We start from the raw sequence: 14,660 nt of genomic DNA on the forward strand, positions 1-14,660 counted from the left end.
CTGTGGTAGATGAAGATCTGGTTCTATTTCTAAAACTTGCTGCCCACCATACCTCTACTACATACACCCTACCCTAAATTCCCAATATTGTTATATGGTTTTCATATTTTTAATTAGATTAATTATCAGTGTTTTAAGTTCTACTGCATTTGAGCCCATATGTTTTGATCATTTTACTCACCCTTACAGCCTTTTCCTCCCTAGAGTTGATAGTCATTTTTTCTTTGCTTATTTATACATGTACTTATCGCTAATTTAGCCACAGCGTCCTTTCCGATTATAAATACTTTCCTGTTAATTCTTCAAACACATGAAATATTGGAACAGTTTTCTATTCTTGACGAAATCCCTACCAAAGCATCCTGATCTGCTCAATTTTGTAAATTTCTCTCAATTTATAGCTGTTGTCTTGGGATCTCCTTTTATCATCATCATGGGGATTCCATTCACCTCTTTCTAGGTATAGAAACCCTGTTTCATGGTAAATATGCAGTTTTCTTGGTTTACTCCTTGGTTTTCCTTTTTCTTTTTTTTGTTTTTTTGGCCATGCTGCACGGCATGTGGGATGTTAGTTCACTACCAGGGATCGAACCCGTGCCCTCTACAGTGGTAGCGTGGAGTCTTAACCATTGGACCACCAGGGAAGTCCCTAATCCTTGGTTTTGATAAAGCACATTTTCCAGGAGTTTCTCAGGGGGAAAAAAAAACCTGGTAGTAAACTTTTTGAAACCTTGATTTCTTTAAATAAATTAATTCTTCCCTAATAATTAATATTAAGAGTCTGGACTAGTGTAGAAATGGCGTTCCTTCTGAATTTCAGCAACATTGTTCCTTTTTCTCCTAGTTTCCAGTGTTGCTATTGAGATGTCTGATGCTATTAAGTTTTAATCCCTTGTGTGAAACTGATTTCTCCCCTTAAAACTTATAGGATATTCTAATCTTCCCTGGTGTTCTAAAATTTCAAAATTTCTGCCTAAGTGTGCATCCATTTTAATCTTTTGCCATGTGCTTTCAATCTGGAAACTCATGCCCATCAGGAAAATTTTCTTAAGTTTTTTTTCCTTTATTTACTCCCTTCCATCTTCCTCTGTCCTCCTTTCTGGAATTTTCATTATTTGGATGTCAGAACTCTTGGAATGATTTTCTAATATTCTCATTTCCTCTTTTATTTATCTCTTTGTATCTTTTCTCTATTTTCTTGGAGATTTTCTTAATTTTATCATCTATGACTTTCATTTATATCCATCTATTTGATTTCACTTAACTTCCAAGATGTTCATTTCTCACAGAGTAGTCTTAATTTTCAAGAACTTTTTGTTGTTCTCTAAAGGTTTCCTTTTTTAAAGGGTCTTTTTCTTGTATCATAAGTGAAGAATTTTAGCTCTCTCAAATTTTTGATAGTGTGTTTTAAATGTTTCTTCTACCTTCATTCTGTTTCTAATATCTTTTAATACATATGATTTTGAATTTATTTTCTATGGAGGCAACTAAAAAGATTATTGAGGCTCTGTGCAATTGTATGCAGTATGTCCAAGCATACGTAGTCTTCACTTTTCAGTGACATGGTAGGACTATTTATGGAAGTTATTGATAGTATCTTTAGGTTTCTTCTTTAAGGTCAATGACATTGCCCAGATAAGACTCTTTTAATCACCTTCCTACAGCAGAGGTACCTGACCGCCATTGTTCTGAGGACCAGTTGAGTTGATTAAAACAAAGGAAAGTCTGCTTTTTAAACAAACTTTCAGGAGTTCTTCTTGCTACTGTCTCCTTTCCTGACCTTTATTCCCTGCTATGCCTTTAAAATTCCTCTACTATTGTTTCAATAGTTTCAGGAAGTAGCAGTAGTAAATACTTATATTTAATCTACCATTTTGAGAAGACAGGCCAGCTTAAGTGTATTAGTTTTCTATCACTGTTATAATCAATTACCACAAATTTGGACCATAAATAACACGAATGTATAATCCCACAGCCTGTAGCTAGAAGTTTGACATGGGTCTCACTGGGCTAAAAATACGTTACTAGGGCTGCAATTCTATCTGGAGGCTCTAGAAGAGAATTAATTTCCTTGATATTTTCAATTTCTAGAGGCCATCCATATTCTTTGGCTCATTGCCCTCTCCTTGCATCATCAAAGCCGAGAAAGTTGCATCTCTTTGTGCCTTTCTTTCATAGTCATATCTTCTTCTGACTCTTCTACCTTCTGCCTCCACTTTTAAGGACCATTGTGATTACACTGGGCTCACGTAAATAATCTAAAATAATCTTCCCATATCTGTCCTTAACGTAATCACATATGCCAGTCCCTTTCGCCAAGCAAGGTAACATATTCACAGGTTCCAGAGATTATAATGTGGATTTCATTGGGGACTGTTATTCTATCTCACTAATCTTTCTTACTTATCCCCTTTTATATAAAAAGAATGTAGTTTCAACAAAATATTTTTCCCCATATCTAAGTATATTTAAAAATAGGGGCAGCGTTTATTTTCATTAATGACGTCCTTCCTTGTGAAGAAACGTATTTAACAAGACATTATTTAATTATTCTCTTAGGAGTCTATTTTTGACCTAGTTGTGAGAAAATGTCTGACCAGGCTTTATTTTCCAGTTCTTCACAGAAGTGGAAAAAACAAAATAAAACAACAAAGCAATGTTTCATTAAATAGATTGAAAATAACGTCCATAACTTCAATGTCCTGAATCTAAGCTTGTACATCAAGTCTGCTTTTCTTGGTTAGCGTCCTATGCTTTGGTCTTAAAAAATATCAAAGGTGGATTTAAATTTCAGTACATAACTTAAAAGCTAGTGTCAGTATTTGTTGGCAGAAAAATATGTGCCACATAGACACTTAAAATGTACGAAAGCTTGTGACCTAGAAATTAATTTTAGAAAATAAATTCCATTGTATTTTAACCAAAAGAACAATGAACTGTATGCAGAGACATTGGATGGGCCCATGGGAGTTGGTATTTTGATCAAGGTTTACGTTTCAGTGGCTGACTGAATGAGAAGGGGAAATCAGAAAATGTCACGTAGATGAAGTTTTATTTTTATAAATCAAAGTTGATAACATGTCTTCTACCCAGTATTCCATTATTACAATGATATGGACTTACAGTGATAAAGACTTGTAAAGTCTATGAGATATATGGCTTCCTTTTTTGTTAAAGCTTCCTAAATAAATGATTGGTTTTTATAATCAACTTTTGTCTCTTCTCCCTCTTACACTGATGAAGTGACTTCTTGGTTTCATAAGCTATTTGTATTAAAAGGAAAATTGTGCACAGAATCGTTGCAGGAAGGGGGGCCCAAGAGTGGGCTCTTGTCTAACACTCGGAAATGAACTGTCTGAGGAGACACACGTGCTGACAAAGCAAGAGACCTTATTGGGAAGGAGCGCCCAGGCGGAAAGCAGCAGTGTAAGGGAACTCAGAACTGCTCTGCTGTGTGGTTTGCAGTCTCGGGTTTAATGGTGATGGGATTAGTTTCCGGATTGTCTCTGGCCAATCATTATGACTCAGGGTACCTTCTGGTGGTGCATGCAATCACTCAGCCAAGATGGATTCCAGCGAGGAGGATTCTGGGGTGTTGGTAGGACATGTGGACTAGCGTCTCCTTTCTCCTTTTGACTTTTCCCGTATTCTTGTGGTTGGTGGTGGCTTGTTAGTCCTTGTTAGTTCAATCTCTGTCGTAAGATAACTCATGCAAATTGTTACTGTCTTTGCCTGGCCAGGGCAGGCGGTTTCAGTCAGTGTTTCCCCTAACAGAATAAGACAATTAATTATATTATAGACTTGCATTTTTGTATAGGTTTGACTTCACTGGCTCTCACTTTCCCTGTATGTAAGATTTATAGTATGAAACTATATTACATTACATTCTGAGATTTGTATTTCACATTATTCAGAATTTTTCTTAAAATATCTAGATTTGGACATGTGAATGAACTCTCTCATCCACCTGTGGTTTTTTTACTAAGTTGACTCATGTTTAATGTCAGACACTTTCCATTCTTGATGACTTACAGAGTTGATATTTAACAGTAAAGAAAACTTTAAGTGGCAGATATTTGGTAAATTGAGATCTATTCTGTGATAAAATATACAGTTTCTTAAAGAAAGTAAGATTAATGATAAATCTTAGGCTAGTTAGTGGATAAAATAATTATTGATGATTAAGTTGGAGGACAAAAAAAAGTTTGCATGGAGAAGTATACATTACAGTTAGTCTTGAAGCAGGTAGTTTCCCTCTTGGATGAGAACCAAATGTTGGTACAGTTGGAATGGAGCACTAACTGCGAATGACCAATATTTATACCAATAATGTATTCTCAATCCATAAGTTATTTTTTAGTCACTGGTTATATATTTTATCTTGTTTCTTTTCCCAATACCTTATATTAATATTTTCCAAATTGTCAAGCATGCCTTTTATATAAGGGAGCTCTTACTTGAGGATGATGGAATCAATTTTACCTTATGCAGAATCTGTACCACCTGTTGTCCATTGACATGAACTTTCTGGGCACTCATCCAGTTTGAAATTAACTTCAGGGTTGCCACGTCCACAGAGACCCATCATCTTAAAAGCTTCAAATCAATAAACACTTGTTTGGTCAATTTTGTGTGCCTACTATGTTGTAGGTGTTATGATATACACTAGAGTTATAGAAGGTAATAAAAGCTTTTCAAACTTGTTAGAAATGACTGTTAATGAAAATACACTTCTGAATGTTTTGAAGCATAACTGCATAGGATACTACGGGCACACTGAGGAAGAAAGTGATCTAATTCATATCAGGTGTGGGATTGGGGTGGGGTTAAAGAGGGTGGAAGGATCTTGAAAAGCATTTTGCAGGAAAGGTTACTGGGATTGTGTTTTCAGAGATTTGGAGAAATTACATAGATAATGAAAAGGAGAAGTAAAGGAAGCAGTGTTATAGATTCATAGAGTTTGGAAAACATGTGTTGCAAATATAAGTAGCTCAGAAAGACTAGAACATGGGGTATGATCATGGGGTACATTAGATCATGGAGTACATTAATATAGGAGATAATCAGAAAGGTAAGTAGGGACCCATTCATAAAAGATATTATAGCCCTCAAAAAATAGTTGGGTTTTTATGTGGAAGACAACTTTTAAAGATTTTGAAAGGACGATGGAATCAGATATGTATTTTAAAAAGTTCATTCTTCCAATATACACAAGGGATAAATAAATAAACTCCACAATTTTTATTTCATTGGAACCAATATATTTTTCATTATACTTTATTTACAGCTTACATCCCTCAGAATTTATGAGGCTTGCAAAATGTTATAGGAGAATATAAATAAAACTGAATACACAGAGAGATGAGAAAAAAAAACCAAAAAAACATATTCTTACTGTAAAGTTAATTTAAATACTATAACTGAATGTAATATTTCACTCCTGGCAAGTAGGGGGAAGAAAAGAAAATCATTTTATGTAGTTCCCCTTATCTGAAAAGGAAAATGCTAGAAATTCCCCAAAGAACAACCAACAATTTCAGATCTTTTTAGCTCTCATTATACTTTCACAACATTGTCTCTTTTCTCAACCATTGCAATTAAGCACTCCAAATTACCTGAACTGGTCCCCAAAGGAAAGTGTTATTTGAAAGTGTATTTCCTCTCTTTCATTCACTTGATACATTTAAGAGCATTAACTTGATTTAAAGAAAGATGGTAAAATTCAAACTCTGAAGAAGCAAATATTAAAACAATATAACAGTTTTAATATTGTCAGCTTGCTAATCAAGAGGTCATTTTTGTATCAGCTATGTGTTTTAGAGGAAGAACTCCTTTCATCTCTAATCCAAGAAGGAATTTCAGAAAAAGCAATATCTGGTGTCAGCACATAAATTTGAGTAGTCTGGAATAATATTATAGACTTTCCATTATTTAAAATTTAATAATTAAAGAGTCACTGGTTAAATCACTAGAATTTAAAATTTATGCAACAAAATGTCTTTTTCTGATAATTATTTGCAAAGAAATAAAATCTTGATTGTTATTAGACACCACTCAAAGAAATAAATGTTCTTGCATTGACCCTTTCATTCAACCTTGGGATTCAGCATAGTGACCCACCAATGTAGACCACATCCCTGGAACGGTGTGAGCTTTGATAAGATACAAAACAGAGTTGCTGCTTTACAGTTTTAATTTATAGCTTTTACCACATCTAGGGAAAGAGAAATAAAAACAAAGCCAATCAATGGTATATATCTTGGTGTCCCCCAAATCATATAGATCATTTGAAATTTCAATAAAATTGAATTGACCTCCCTAATCAATATCTGGAATGATGGGCACAGATACAGTGTATTCTCTGAGTATCTTGGTTGGGTTAGACAAATGCCAACCTCCACTCGGTTTCACCATATAACCCTGGCTTAATTTATATATAGTGAAAAGTGAAATAAACATGGCAGACATTTTTTTTTGCCATACTAAGATAGATTTAATTTTAATTAAAGGTTTATCTTTCATTTTCTTTCAGAATAATTCTTCAACTTAGTGTGCTTTCTTGGAAGAAATTCATTCCTGAACTATCTGAGTATTCAGTATGTTTACTGGTAGCTGACTTGGCCAAAACCAAATGGGAAACAATAGTGAGAAGCCTGAAGATAAGAAAGCAAGTCAGCCAAACTCCATCTCAAAGTAGTTTAAAAACATCTGAATCTCTGATCACTATTCCAAGTACTTGCTTTAATTAGTGTTAGAATTCATACCTATTCAGTGCATTAAAAATAACTAGATCATAGTTTAAAAATAATAAATGACCTGATATATTTTGGTGTACATATATTTATACACATTCCCAGAAAGTTTGAAATGTAGAAATAATACTCTTTGTTTGAGAGGGAGGAAAGAGACTACAATAATTATTTTAGCTGTTTGCATTCACATATATAAATGATTTCAAAATAAATACGCAAGTTGTAGAAGAATTATAAAATACTCATAATTTTTTAATACAAGAGGAGGACTATTTTTGTATTTATCTGTGAATGAGACACTCAGGTCATAGAATAATTTTAGTTGAGTCTAGAAGAGGAAACTAGTTCTAATGCAGAAAATTCAGTGACTCTAGTCTGCACCAGGCCTCCATGTAAACAAACTGAATGGTTTGAATAGATTGCCACATACTGTGACTTGATTGTCATTAATTGTTTACAGGAAACAGGTGACCCCTTATTTGCCAAAGTGTAGAACCATTTTTTGTTCCATATTCATCTTCCAGATAGAAGCTACTCCTATGCCAATGAGGACATATTGGTATTGAATTACATCACATTCTCTTCCAGGACTATGGTACTGGGTGTGCAATTACTGTTCCAACTATCCTCAGAAAGTTTTAGATACATGCCCACTGAACTTTTTTTTTTTAACATCTTTATTGGAATATAATTGTTTTACATTGTTGTGTTAGTTTCTGCTGTATAACAAAGTGAATCAGCTATATGTATACTTATATCCCCATATCTTCTCCCTCTTGTGTCTCCCTCCCACCCTCCTTCCAGGTAGTCACAAAGCACCGAGCTGATCTCCCTATGCTATGCAGCTACTTCCTACTAGCTATCTATTTTACATTTGGTAGTGTATATGTCCATGCCACTCTCTCACTTCGTCCCAGCTTACCCTTCCCCCTCCCCGTATACTCAAGTCCATTCTCTACCTCTACGTCTTTATTCCTGTCCTGCCCCTAGGTTCTTCAGAACCTTTTTTTTTTTTTTTAGATTCCATATATATGTGTTAGCATACAGTATTTCTTTTTCTCTTTCTGACTTACTTCACTCTGTATGACAGATTCTATGTCCATCCACCTCACTACAAATAACTCAGTTTTGTTACTTTTTAATGGCTGAGTAATGTTCCGTTGTATATATGTGCCACATCTTCTTTATCCATTCATCTGTCAATGGGCACTTAGGTTGCTTCCATGTCCTGGCTATTGTAAATAGTACTGCAATGAACACTGTGGTGCATGACTCTTTTTGAGTTATGGTTTTCTCAGGGTATATGCCCAGTAGTGGGATTGCTGGGTCATATGGTAATTCTATTTTTAGATTTTTAAGGAACCTCCATACTGTTCGCCATAGTGGCTATATCAATTAACATTCCCACTAACAGAGTAGGAGGATTCCCTTTTTCTCCACAACCTCCCCAGCATTTATTGTTTGTAGATTTTTTGATGGTGGTCATTCTGACTGGTGAGTGGTGATACCTAATTTTAGTTTTGATTTGCATTTCTCTAATGATTAGTGACATTGAGCATCCTTTCATGAGTTTGTTGTTAATCTGTATATCTTCCTGGGAGACATGTTTATTTAGGTATTCTGCCCATTTTTGCATTGGGTTGTTTGTTTTTTTGATATTGAGCTGCTTGAGCTGCTTGTATAATATGGAGATTAATCCTTTGTCAGTTGCATCGTTTGCAAATATTTTCTCCCATTCTGAGGGTGTTTTTTTTGTCTTGTTTATGGTTTCCTTTGCTGTGCAAAACTTTTAAGATTCATTAGGTCCCATTTGTTTATTTTTGTTTGTATTTCCATTTCTCTAGGAGGTGGGTCAAAAAGGATTTTGTTGTGATTTATGTCATAGAGTGTTCTACCTATGTTTTCCTCTAAGAGTTTTATAGTGTCTGACTTTATATTTAGGTCTTTAATCCATTTTGAGTTTATTTTTGTGTATGGTATTAGGGAGTGTACAAATTTCATTCTTTTACATGTAGCTGTCCAGTTCTCCCAGTACCACTTATTGAAGAGGCTGTCTTTTCTCCATTGTATATTCTTGCCTACTTTATTAAAGATAAGGTGACCATATGTGTGTGGGTTTATCTCTGGGCTTTCTATCCTGTTCCATTGAACTACATTTCTATTTTTGTGCCAGTACCATACTGTCTTGATTACTGTAGCTTTGTAGTATAGTCTGAAGTCAGGGAGCCTGATTCCTCCAGCTCTGTTTTTCTATCTCAAGATTGCTTTGGCTATTTGGGGTCTTTTGTGTTTCCATACAAATTGTGCAATTTTTTGTTCTAGTTCTGTGAAAAATATCATTGGTCGTTTGATAGGGAGTGCATTGAATCTGTAGATTGCTTTGGGTACGATAGTCATTTTCACATTATTGATTCTTCCAATCCAAGAACATGGTATATGTCTCCATCTGTTTGTATCATCTTTAATTTCTTTCATCAGTGTCTTATAGTTTTCTGCATACGGTGTTTTGTCTCCTTAGGTAGATTTATTCCTAGGTATTTTATTCTTTATGTTACAATGGTAAATAGGAGTGTTTCCTTAATTTATCTTTTAGATTTTTCATCATTAGTGTATGGGAATGCAAGAGATTTCTGTGCATTAATTTTGTATCCTGCTACTTTACCAAATTCATTGATTAGCTCTAGTAGTTTTCTCGTGACATCTTAGGATTCTCTATGTATAGTAGCATCATGTCATCTGAAAACAATGACAGTTTTACTTCTTCTTTTCCTATTTGAAATGCTTTTATTTCTTTTCATCTCTGATTGCTGTGGCTAAAACTTCCAAAACTATGTTGAATACTAGTGGTGAGATTGGGCAAACTTGTTTTGTTCCTGATCTTAATGGAAATTCTTTCAATTTTTCACCATTGAGAATGATGTTGGCTGTGGGTTTGTCATATATGGCCTTTATTATGTTGAGGTAAGTTCCCTCTGTGCCACTTTCTGGAGAGTTTTTATCATAAATGGGTGTTGAATTTTGTCAAAGGCTTTTTCTGCATCTGTTGAGATTATCATATATAAACCAGAAGTTTTTATATGTTTAAAAATTAAGAAAGCACTTCAAATTGTCCATCGTTCATAGAAGAAATTGTAATGGGGATTAGATTATATTTAAGAATGCAGTTAAAGCAAAAGAGAATTTAATACCTTAAGTGCATGAAGATATTAGAAGAGGAAAGTAATTAAAATTAATGAGCTAAGAATATCTCTCAAGAAGTTAGCTATTTAAAAAGAGCATAATAAAAGCAAAGAAAATCAGATGAATAAAATAATCAAGAAAATAGCAAGAATTAATGAATCATAAAGCAAATAAAAATTAGTGATTATTAGCAAATTTAAAAAATTGACAACCTCTTGCAAAATTGATCAAGAAGGAAAAGTAGGTACCAAAACAATATCAGGAATAAAGAGGTGAGTATCACTGCAGATGCTGCAGTAAATAAAAAGATAAGAAAAGGAAATTATGAACCATTATTTTGATGCCTTTGAAGATTTAGATGAAATGGAAATTTTTTCTAGAAAATATTTCAGTTGCCAAAATTGACATAGAAATGTACAGAAATTATAAATCTATAATCATTATAGAAAATGAATCAGTAAATTAAAGTCTTTTTAATATTTATTTGTTTGGGCTGTGCTGGGTGTTAGTTGTGGCACAAGGGATCTTCGTTGCAGCACGTGGGATCTTTAGTTGTGGCCTGCAGACTCTTAGTTGCAGCACGTGGACTTCTTAGTTTCAGCATGTGGACTCTTAGTTGTGGCATGTGAACTCATAGTTGTGGCATGCATGTGAGATCTAGTTCCCAGGCCCCCTGCATTGGGAGTGCAGCGTCTTACCAACTGGACCACCAGGGAAGTCCCAGTAAATTAAAGTCTTAAGACAAAGAAAACTCCATGGATGGATGGTTTCTCTAATAAATTCTATCAAACAGTCTTGAAATAATTTATTTAAATATTAAGCAATTTCAGAGAATAGAGAATGAGACACTCCAGATTGTTTTAAGTGATCAGCATAATCTTAATACTACATCTAAAACAACACTTTTAACTTTGCCACTGTTTTAATAAAAGAAATTTACCCTGTCTTTCCCCAGAAGTGATGTCCTTGTGATTAGGAGGGGACAGGCAAAAATCTTGCATTTTGTTTTAATTGACCCTTCCATTGATCCAAGCTACAATCTTTACGGTCTTTGTTGAAACTTAGAAAGAGATTGGGTTTATAAGTGTATTTCAACTTTGGACACCATAAAAGGAAGATGGGGGGTATCAAATTGTGGTTCTTTCGAGCTGATGTTATCCTTTAAGTTTACTGTCTCTCTGTATCTTTAACTATGGCCTCCTGATAAACAAATACACTACTCAATGGTAAAGAGTTATTGGTTGCCAAAGACCAAATACTTTACCTAACACATTTCATTTTTAGTAGGACATTTTCTGTCAACGCCAAGATCTTAAGCCAAAGCAATCACAATAATTAAAAAAAACACACACACAAGTATATGTGGGTAGGCCTCTTGTTGTTCTAAAAGCACAATATATAGATAGGTAGGTAGATAGGGTTTATAGATAGCTACCATTTATATGTAATATACCAAGTTGGAAAGATGATACCTGGAAGATAAGACATCTAAGAACTGCCTCCTTAAAAAATTGCACAGAAGATAAAAGAAAGGGGGCTATAAACAATACTACCCATAATGGACAATTCTCTCTATATTTTGATAACTCAGTTTAGTATGCATCATTTTTTTTCAGTATATTTCATTAGACCTTTATCTGATTTTTCAAAGCCAAAGTCTAAATCACCAAATAGATAACAATACATCTCTTGAGAAGATGCATCACTCTGAAGGCACTAATGGGTATTCTAAAAAAGTCTGTCCGACGTCATACAGAAATACAAATGTATTTTATGTGGTATTTCCCAGATATGCATATTATAAGCAGATCTTTCTTGGTAACTTCCAATAATTGTAATTTCTTTTTCTATGTCCTTTTAAATTATTACCTTAGAGATATATGATAGGAAGAAAAGGATACATAAAACTGATGTTCAATGAAAGAGTAGCTCTGGCAGTTAAAATTCTTTGTAGACAAATTAATGTATTAATTCAAATTCCTTTCCATGGTAACACAGTCCTCAGTGAACTGACTCTCGCCTATCTCCAAATTTTCAGTTTCTCCTCCCACTTCCGAATCCAACTTGCCAGGCCACCAAAATATATTTCTTGAAATAAGCCTCAAGCAAGTATTAGTAAACATAGACAGAAAACAAAGTTTTAATAGGTACAGAATTTTTGGAGAGCAAAGTCATATACAGGTATTAACCTCTAAAAAGTACAGAGACACGTGTGATTCATTTAAGACATGCATGATTCATTTAAGTCATGCATAGTCATGATTATGCTACAATCACTAACTCATGATATCACACAAAACACTTTGTGTTTCTGCACTGAATTCAATGGTAATGCTTTGGGGTTCACATGAAATTTGGTTTTTAACCCTTTTGGTTTAAGTGCAGTTTACATGAAATTCACTCATTCTAAACACTCAAGTAATGACTTTTAGTAAATCCACAAAGCTGTGCAAGAGTCATTTAATCCAATTTTAGAATCTTTCCATTATCCTCAAAGATCTCCCCTTTGCAGTAACTATTTTTTCCAAACCCCACCTGCAGGCAGTCACTAATCTCCTTTCTGTCTCTTACAGATTTGCCTTTTTCTGAATATTTCATATATATAGAATCATAAAAAATACAGTCTTTTGTGTCTGAATTCACCCACTTAGCATAATACTTTAGAGGGTCATCCATGTTGTTCCATGGTACATCAGTAGTTTCTTCTTTTCTATTGCTGATTAATAATATTCCATTGTACAGCTATATCACCTTGTGTTTATCCATTACTCTGTTGATGAACATTTAGGCTGCTTCCAGTTTTTGGCTACTGTATCATGAATAATACTGCAATAAACATTCTCATACAAATCTTTTTGTGGTCCTGTGTTTTCATTTCTTTTGGGAAGAATCCCAGAAGTGAATTTGCTGGTTTGTGTGTAAATTTATGCTCAATATTTTGAGAATTACCAGTTTTTCAAATTGGGTCCACCATTTGACAGTTCCACTAGCAAGGTGTGAGGGTTTCCATTTCTCCATATCCTTACCACACTTACTACTGTCTGTTTGAGTATATATTATCCTAGAGGGCATAAAGTGATATTTTATTGTGGTTTAACATACATTTCCCTAATAACTAATGACATTGAGCATTTTCTCATAGCGCTTAGTGGCTAAGTATATATTTTCTTTGATGAAATATCAATTTTAAGATTTTATTAATTTTTATTGGGTCAAAATTGTAATTGTATATATAAGATACAAATAGTTTTACCATATCTGAATTATAATTATTTTCCCTTTTGTTTTTCATTTTCTTAATGGTGTCCTTAGAAATAAAGTTTTTAGTTTTTATGAAGTCCAATTTATCGGGTTTTTTTTTTTTTTGCAGTATGCGGGCCTCTCTCTGTTGGGGCCTCTCCCGTTGCGGAGCACAGGCTCCGGACGCGCAGGCTCAGCGGCCATGGCTCACGGGCCCAGCCGCTCCGCGGCATGTGGGATCTTCCCGGACCGGGGCACGAACCCGTGTCCCCTGCATCGGCAGGCGGACTCTCAACCACTGCACCACCAGGGAAGCCCTATCGTATTTTTTAGTGGATCATGCTTTTAGCATCACATCTTAGAAATCTTTGACTAATCAAAGTCATGAACATTTTCTTCTGTTTTCTTACGAAATCTTTATAGTTTTAACTCTTGCATTTAAATCTGTCAGGCATTTTAAGCTAATGTTTGTGTATGGTGTGAGATACATATAAATATCTGCATGTGTATATCTTATTGTTCCAGGACGTTTTGTTGAAAAGTTCATCTTTTCCCTTCCAAAATGATTTGACACCTTTGTGAAAAATCAATGTACCACAAATGTAAGGGTTTATTTTTGTATTATCAAACCTGTTCTATTGATCTACTTCTCTATTCTTATGATATGACCAGACTGTCTAGATTATTGTAACTTTAAAATTAGCAAGTTTTCAAAGTGGATGAATAATTTAACACAGGCATACAGTGTTATGTATCTGTGTTCATGTGATGAATTTACTAACTAAATCATCACATGAACACAGATAATCTTTCTATTATTGGAAGAAATGCAAATTAAAATAATTTTTAAATTCAAATAAATTCTTATTAAACTATAACAATGAATTAATGAGTTATAAAACCAAAAATCAACTTAGACTGTGCATTTTTATGTTTGAGTCTACACCCTGGAAATATATATGAAGGAAAAAAAGCCTTTTAAAAAATCTTTTAGCAAGGAACACAATACAGTGTACTGCATGAGAGTAAAAAAACAGACAAACAAAAAGACTGTCCCAAGCAACCAAAAAAATTGAGGATAAACCATATGGAATACCACAATGTCAATAAACTGAGAAAAATGTGTACTCTGTCAGACATGAAAATACAGTATAAGAAATATATTAAGTTGCATAATCAGAGCTGAAAATAAAACAGAAATAGTGATTAGAGCATTTTACTATATTGCTTTGGATAAATGACAAAGGTCAGATGTAAATTTGGTGTGATTAAATAGCTTTATTAACCTCATGTTTGTTTGCCTTGTAAATTTACCTAACTTTCATTGGATGTACTTCTTCTGTATAATTGCCCAGGGTCATAATTATTACATACAAATACATATTGTTCACTACACCTATTCTACATTTCTCCTGTCCTCATATCTCTTATTATCTCCAGACTATTATTGTTGACTCCATCTTTGAAATGAAAGATGTTACCATAGGT

Source organism: Orcinus orca, chromosome 7 (assembly GCF_937001465.1).
Source record: "Orcinus orca chromosome 7, mOrcOrc1.1, whole genome shotgun sequence".
Classification (NCBI taxonomy): domain Eukaryota; kingdom Metazoa; phylum Chordata; class Mammalia; order Artiodactyla; family Delphinidae; genus Orcinus; species Orcinus orca.